Raw genomic sequence first — 8674 nt, forward strand, 5'->3', positions numbered from 1 at the left:
AGTACATTAAAAATCCATGATTTCAAAAAAATAACCATCTGAACAAAGAAAAAAAAATAGTCCATGAATTAAAAAAAAAAAATAACAACCAAATAGTCTCATACTTAATTACAAACATACAGTTTCTTATAAAAAAAACTAAAAAAGTCCAAACTCCAAACTCCAAACATACAATTTCTTATACAACTCATTACATAACCTTAAATAATGTCTGATTAAAAAAAAATGTTGCCTTTAGTTAGTCCAATCACCAACAAAGAGGAAAGGTTCCTTCAAGCTAATAACAGCTCCTGCGTCTAACAACTCCTTCCTTTAATCATCATCAACAAAGAGGGATTGTTCCTCACCAAGTGGTAACATTTATTCAAAAAAAAAAAAAGAGTAAGGAAAAGGAAGATATTAGGCTTAAAGGGAAAAAAAAAAAAGAGAAAATATTTAAATGTTACCTGATTCAATTTTTTCCATGTCTTCAAGTCTCTCCTCAAGTATAAGTGGACCTTGAGATGTACGTAGCCAATCTTGTGCACAAATCAAGGCTTCTACCATCTTAGTTGAAAGTGAGCTGCGAAATGAATCAAGCACTCGACCCCCGGTGCTAAAGGCTGATTCAGAAGCGACTGTTGAAACGGGAATAGCAAGTACATCTCTAGCCATGAGAGCTATTGTTGGGTACCTTTCACCATATTTTTTCCACCACCCCAAACAATCAAAGCTTTTTCCAGCAGGATTAACTTCTCTATCATCTTCTAAATACTTGGCCAACTCATTTTTCCCTTGCACTCCAACACTTGAACCCACATCCTTTTCAAACTCTAATTCCGCAACATCTACATCAGAGTCCATATCTTCTACTTCCTCCAGAAAATCAGAAGTTTTGGGGGGAATGGAATCATTTAAAGGGTTCTCAGAAACATAAAGTTCATACATTTCATTCAGAGTTTGCATCACTTTAGCACACAAATACTTAGCTTTTTCAGAATCATATTGTTGATTAATTGCCCATTTAGTATAGCCCATTTTCCGCCTAGGATCAAGAATGACAGCAATATACAACAAAAGATTCACATTATCAACATTCTCCCAATACTTGTCATGCTTTTTCTTCATTCCACTAGCCATTAAACTCACCCCCACATCATTACTCAACATTTTTTTCTTGATTAACACACTAATCCCAACAAGTTCTTGTAAATACACATTAGAGGTGATATACAACGAGCCAGAAACTCTTAGAGTAGCATCATAAAATATTTTAAGGAAAGGAAGAAAAGAGGCAACACGATCCCAATCACTAGATTCAGGCACACCATCTGACTTATTTAACTCAGACTTAAATTTACCACCATCAGAACATTCAAGCAAATCAAAGGCCCTACGATATGCCAAAGCACCTTCCAACATTAAATAAGTGGAATTCCACCTAGTATCCACATCTAAACAAAGAAAACGTTTTGACTCCAACTTTTCTTGTTTAACACAGCTCATAAACTTTTGCAATCTAGCACCCGATGATCTTACATACCTAACAGCACAACGAATTCTTTTTATAGACACAACACTTTCTTTCAATCCTTCTTTAACCGTTAAACTTAATATGTGAGCACAGCATCTCATGTGTAAAAACCGACCACCCAAAACTAAAGTCTTCCAACTTTCAAACCTCCTTTTCAAATATTGAATGCCCACATCATTTGAACTAGCATTATCTACCGTGACAATCATAACTCTAGAAATACTCCATTCAAGTAGGCACTTTTGGACAGATTTACCAATAGTTTCACCAGAATGACCAGAAATTATACAAAAGTTTATTATTTTCTTGTGCAATTTCCAATTTTGGTCAAAAGTGAGCGGTTAAACACATGTAATTCATATTTTGGCAAGAAGTCCAAGTGTCAGTGGTCAGACTTATACGTGAAGTGCACTTGCTAAAAAAACTCTTCAAATTTTTTTTCTCATCCAAAATCCTAAAACAATCTCTAGTCACTGTCCATCGAGAAGGAATAATGAAAAAGGGTTGTGTTACCTTCATAAAGTTGCGAAAACCTTCATGCTCCACCGTTCTAAAGGACATTTCATCCATAATCACCATCTTTGCCAGAGCTTTCCTACTATCTTCTTGATTGAATTTCCATAACTCAAGTCTACCTTTCTTTTGATCCACAAGATTCCCATCAAGAGTTTGCTGACTAAGGGACAGTAGTTTCTGATTTTGATCAATGTTTGGGGGGTATGCCTTACATCGCGATATGTGGTTCTTCATGCCGGAGGTACCATGAAGTGATGCACAACCAATTAATGCATGACAATAGATACATTCAGCCTTGTTTTCTCCATCCTTCTTTATAAAATGCTCCCAATGAGGAGACCGCCTTTTTCTACTTTTTTTTGAAGTTTCACCAGAGGGGGCAGCAACATCAGCATCTTCAGAAGGTTCATTTGATTGATTTTGTTGCACAAAGGGGTCATTATTTTTCGTCATTGGCTCATACTCCCAAGGCTCAAGAGGAGGACTAGGAATTGGAGGAGCTTGACTTGTAGCCGATGAGTCTTCCATCTCCCCACTACTTCCAAATTCCATACACTCCTACAAATGAAAAAAAAAAACAAATAAGTTCACCCATGTAATCATGTATAGTTGTATACACAAATAAGTGAATAACACTATAACAGGACTGGAAATCTAGTTAGTAATGGAAAGAACCTAAACAAAAATTCAGTCTAACCAAAAAGTTCACTCATGTATATACAAATAACAAGACTGGAAAATCATATAAAGTTATAAACTATAAAGTAATAAGCCTAAAAAATAATCATTTTAAAAGACTCAAAAAATCTAGTTAGTAACCACTAACCAGACACAAAACAATGATCAATAAGCCACTAAGTGCAAGCTACCAAAGTTCCAATTAAATGACATACTGAAAATCTAATACTAACTTACTAAGTATTTTCTTCAGACAACTACTAGTTCCATCAGATCATGCATTGGTCAAGAGTCAATATATGAAGTCAACATGGAAAAATGAGAGTTGAGCAATAACATGATGGAGAGAAGCAGTGAACAACTGAACATTACCATACGAGCTAAAATATGCCAACATTACATATATATTTTGAGAAGAGGTTTGACTATAAATAAATAACATAGGGTACCCTTATTGCTATTGAAAATCACACATTACCAATTTAATTGACAATAAACCAAACAATTACCTAACAACATAGCCAACCAGCCCTGGTCTTAACTTTTGGAACACATCATTATCATCATTACTATCAAACTATAAAATACTCATCCACGATCCTTGTAGTTCATTATGACTATAAATAAATATCAATTCATGACTATCTCAACGTTATTAACTTTTGTAGTTCATTATGAATATAAATAAATATCATCATGACTATAAATAAATATCAATTCATGTCATAGTTATTAAGAAGAGTGAAACAAACCTATCTTCAAACACATTCCAAACTATCTCAACAAAACCAACTAAATATTGCTTGTAGTTCATTTCATTGGAAAAGTTCAGGTTCTTCAATTAATTTCAACACCCACAAATATTTTCGATGATTTTAAGAAAAACATCTTACCTTATAATGAAGTTGCCTCAAATCTCAATGGAGCAGAGAAAGCTCACAAGCCGCTTCAATGGAGACCTTAGTCTCAGAGTACGCTTCAATGGAAGAGAACGAAAGCTCACAAGCCGCTTCAATGGAGACCTCACAAGCGACTAAGCGTAACGCTGTAGATCTGGAAAACAAGAGTTTTCACTAATTAGAGGAAAAGTTGAATTCATTGCAAATAATTAGATCTTGAAAAGAGATAATTACCTGAGATAACTGGATAACTGCTGATAAAGAATATAGATCAGAGAACCAAAGATTAGAGAAGAGGAGGAGGAGGAGAGAGAGAGATGATGATGGTTTGATGGAGGCTGAGTGAGTGAGTAAGTGAGTGAGATTAGGGTTCGTTTCTTTTGTTTGTTTGTTTTTTATTTTTTTATTTTTAAATACAAAACACGGCTTTCAGGAGTTTCAGCATTTTAAAACTTTCTGTTTCAATTTTTTCAAAAAAAAACTGACATTTTAGATTTTCGGGTAATTCGGGTACCCGAAACTGTGTTAACGGGTACCCGCTACCCGAACCGTTAAATCCTAAACGGTTCGGGTACCCGACCCGAATCCTTTAAACGGTTCGGGTACCCAAATTTTCGGTTCGGTTACGGATCGGTTTTTCGGGTTTTCGGTTTTTCGGGTTTTTTTGCTCAGCCCTATCTTATGTGGCAAAAAAAAGTTAGGATTTGGGTTTTATGTGGCAACAAGAAGGAATGTTGCCCGGCATTATTGCCTTTTGGATGGAAGCCAAAACTTGTGCCACTAATTCATCCAGTAATTTTCCACAAAGTTCTTATGCTGTTTGTTTAGTGTACACAAACTTCAATTCTTGTATGAAAATTTATGTCTAGGGTAGCAGTTTGGTGTGCGAGTGTGGTCTATACCTTAGCATTATGTCTGATTCTTTGGCTTTCGTGTATGAAAATTTTATGTCTAGGGCAGTGACTGTAAAGAAATGACATAATGTTTTTCACTTTATGTGAATTGTTTGGTAGCTAACAATTACGTTATTATTTTGCTCTAAGATAAGCACTCTCGTCGAGGATTGCAAGCAAAGGTGCATCAAAAGGATGAAGCTGTTGAAATATCTGAGGAGAACTGACTTGGAGTCCTATTGCTTTGTTCTTTCAAAACTTGGCCTTTGTGACAACCCTGATTACATGAATTATGATTGTATAACGATTACTAAGTTTTCATTGCAGTAATGAATATTTTGCCTTTAATCTTCTTGCTTCTATATTCACTTCAAGAAGTCCTTTGTTGGTTTAAAATCAAAGGTGCTAATGGTAACTGAGATTAGAAATATTAATGCATCCTTCCATTTTGTCTTAATTTGTATATAGTGCGTAAAGTGATTCAAAGTTCCCATGTAATAAAGCTGAGTGTAGCAATATCAGTTCTGGCCGACGAATGTTTGATTTTTTGGGGGAGAAATGCCCCTTTGTAAACATAGCATTTGCTTTGGCTACTTTATCTTGCATCGTCAAGGAAAGAGGATGTAATGTAGAGTTATTTTTCTCTAGAATGGTACTTCATCTTGCATTATGTCTCTTCGATGGTGGAGAATAACTTCTCTCAATTTTTCAAAGGTTGATGATAAGTTGATAACGACACGAGCCGTTTTATCAGAAGAGTAGGCAACAGGTTTCTTGGCTATTAGTGGATATTTTGGTAGATATAACTGTCAATGGATACTTCAATTAGGCATAGTCAAGCATGGAAACTATGAAAATAAGTCTATTTTCTATATCATTAATTGATGCCCTAATTTATTTTTTGCATTACAATTTGCCATCACATGAATTGGTCTTGATGTCCAACTGTCTTAGGCATTGCATTTACATTGAATATGTTGTATATATGGGCAGCCTGTGCAACTTCTCTTTGTAAAATAGTTTCATTCTCAATGTCTATGCAAAATGTATATCAAATGCATACAAGCTAATGTACTGACCATGTTTTTCAAATGTGATTTGCATGTATGAAGCTATGAGTAATTTCATTCTTTTGTCAAAAAAAAAAAAAAAAATTATTATGCTAATATAGTTAATTGGGAATTCAAATTAAAATGATAATTTTTTGCCACAATTAACTCCTTGGAGCTTCATTTTTAAGAAAAGCTTGAATTCCTACAAATCGGAAAATATTTGCGGCTGATGGTTGAGTAACATTACTCATTGGTTGATTGTTTAATTTATAATTGGATATATGCTAATCGGCTTATTAAAAAATTCATAAACAATACATTAAAAATGTTTTTCACTAATTACCTTTTGCAAAATTGGGGGGGGGGGAGGAAGGGGGTGCGCGCGCGTTGACAGCCACTAAACAGTCCCCTACCATCCCAACAGCCACTCCCTAGTCCAGCCTTGACAGCCACCACCTCCCCCTGCACCACCGTTGAAACCAAAAAACCCCATAAAGTTCGGATTATTCCAGAATAATCCAAAGTTGAGATTATTCTAGGAAAATGCATGAAAGTTGGGATTATTATTTCTAATTTTTCCTATGAATTTATAATGTTTGTATGATAAGTATTATAGTCTATTTAGAAATCAGCTCATCATCATGCACCATAAAATCGGTTGCACCTTGAATTGCTAGGTATAATCAGTTGTTTAGTTTGCTCACTTGATCTGAATGGGCAAAACTTGTACAAGTTCTTTTTAGTAAGGAAAGTTTAATAATTTTCATTTTAATTTGAAAGTGTAAAAATAATGTTTGTTAGAAAAGCAGATTCACATTAAAGTTCGGATTATTAAAAATACACAAAAGTTGAGATTATTTGGCAGATGAGGCAAAGTTTTGATCATTTAATGTATTGTTTCCAAAATAAAATTCAAAGAGAAAAAAAAATTTATATTTGACTAGACTTTTTAAGAATAATTGGTAAATATAATTGCAACTTTCACGTATTTGCTTCAACTAAGTCCCTACTTTGGATTTTTTATAAAATCCGAACATTTGGAAGTGTTCGCTTTATTGGTCCTAATAGTCACTCAACCTATTATAATAGGTTATTGGGCACGTGTCAGCATTTTCTGGTCAAATTTTTGTAAAAAATGAAATAAATAAATTCAAACACCAACCCTGCCATCCTGCCAAGTGACGCCCAAGCCACCTCTGACACCCCTAACCCCCACAAACGACCACCCCTCCCCACGTCACTGCTTGACATTATTGCTCCTCCGCCCACCACCTCGAAAACGACCCCGTCTCCTAGCACACCACAAAAACCTCACCCCCTCCCTTTCCCCAACCTTGAATTGAAAAACATTAGAAGAGGCATTTTAAAGCTAAAGATTGAGGGAGGGATGGTTTTAGAGGTAGCTTAGAGTAAAGAGGCGGGGATGGTTCTTGGGTGTGGGGTGTAAATTAGGGCGGTTCCTGATTGCGGGTTTGGGAGAGGGCAATTTCAAACGGTGTGAGTTGGGATGGAGGGGTGGTTTTGGTGATGAGGAACGGGGAGGGTAGGCCTGTCGGAGGTGGGTGTGGAAAAGTGGTGTGGTTGGGAAACTACTTTTAATTATTTTTATTTTAATTTAAATAATTTTAATCACGTGCTAGTATGTGTCCATAAAACCCAAAAAGAAATTTACCAATTCATCAATTACGGGAATTTGAGAGTTGGGACCAATAAAAGCGAATACATGAAAGTTGTGATTACTTTATCCAATTGTTCCAAATTTTTTAATTTTATAAAAATAATTTAAGTATAAGTGAGGAATAGCTCAAGTGGTTAGAGCTTCCCTATCGAATTAGGAGGTTCTGGGATCGATTCTCATCCCCGCCCTTGTGGCTCTCTAAACAAAAAAACAATAAAAAATAAAAAAAATTCCGATCCCTTCTTTACCTTTAGGAAAATTTCAACAGACCCCTTCATACCTTCCTAGGACTACCAATCTCAAATTTCTGTATCCAAATCAAGATTATACTTTTTAATCGAACAGTTGTAGTTGGGCACAAGAAAGCTGAAAGCTCTTCTAAATTTTAAAAAGACGTAATCAATTAATTTAACCTTATGTCGTTCTCTAACCTTAGTCAAGTCTCTATGTAATCAAGATTATGTTGGCGATAATAACACTATATAATTCATCTACAACTCAAACTTATGACTTTTACAGGATTGAGCTTACTTTGCCAAGAAGGATGTTCTTAACATGTTCATGTGTACATCATCCAGTGTGTCATGGTACCTCAGATACTCCTTCCATTTTTTGTAATCACAACATACTTTGTAGTATTTATTTAGAAGTTTTGACTTTTGGTACCCCTAGAATACCCTACTTTGATTTTTGATGCCTATTTAAATTTATTTATTTATGTTTTAAAAAATTATTACCATCAAAAATCCAAAAGTATACATTTAGGACCTGTTCACATTTACTTAATTTCAGTTCAGTTCAGTTCAGTTCAGCTCCAATCAGTTCAGTTCAACTCTTAATTTACCTCTCACATAAAATATTCATTTCAGCTCAATTCAGTTCAGTTCAGTTCCAATCAGTTCAGTTTAGTTCAGTTCAGCTCCAATCAGTTCAGTTCAGTTCAGCTCAATTCAGTAAATATGAACAGGCCCTTACCTTCTAACCGTTATTAAACCGTTAATGAGCCCACTCGTCGACTATTAAATTTTTTTTGTTTTACGTGCGGAAAATTGTTCCATCAAGGTTTTTGGCGGTTGATTATTTTGCCTCTAAAGAATCCAAATTAACTTCGAAATTGAAAAAGTATTAACATAAATGTCTTGTTTTGTATGTTGAGTAACGTAAGGTATCGATTAGCGTGTCATTAATTTTTTTTAGCATAAAAAAATTGTTGGGTAACAGAAAGGCCTTGATTTATTTACCTACTGAGAATAAAGCTCACGATGTATTGTGTTTTGCTTAAATATATTTTTATTACTTTTTTATTTACCAAAATTATTTTTACTACTTATTTCACACACACACACACACAAACAAAAAAAAAAAAAAAAAAAAAAAATTTTAAAATTTACTCGTATTTTAATGGGAAAATTGAAAAGTATAATCCTACCTTTGGCGCATTTGCT

The sequence above is a fragment of the Chenopodium album genome, chromosome 22 (assembly GCF_948465745.1).
Source record: "Chenopodium album chromosome 22, dcCheAlbu1.1, whole genome shotgun sequence".
NCBI lineage: Eukaryota > Viridiplantae > Streptophyta > Magnoliopsida > Caryophyllales > Amaranthaceae > Chenopodium > Chenopodium album.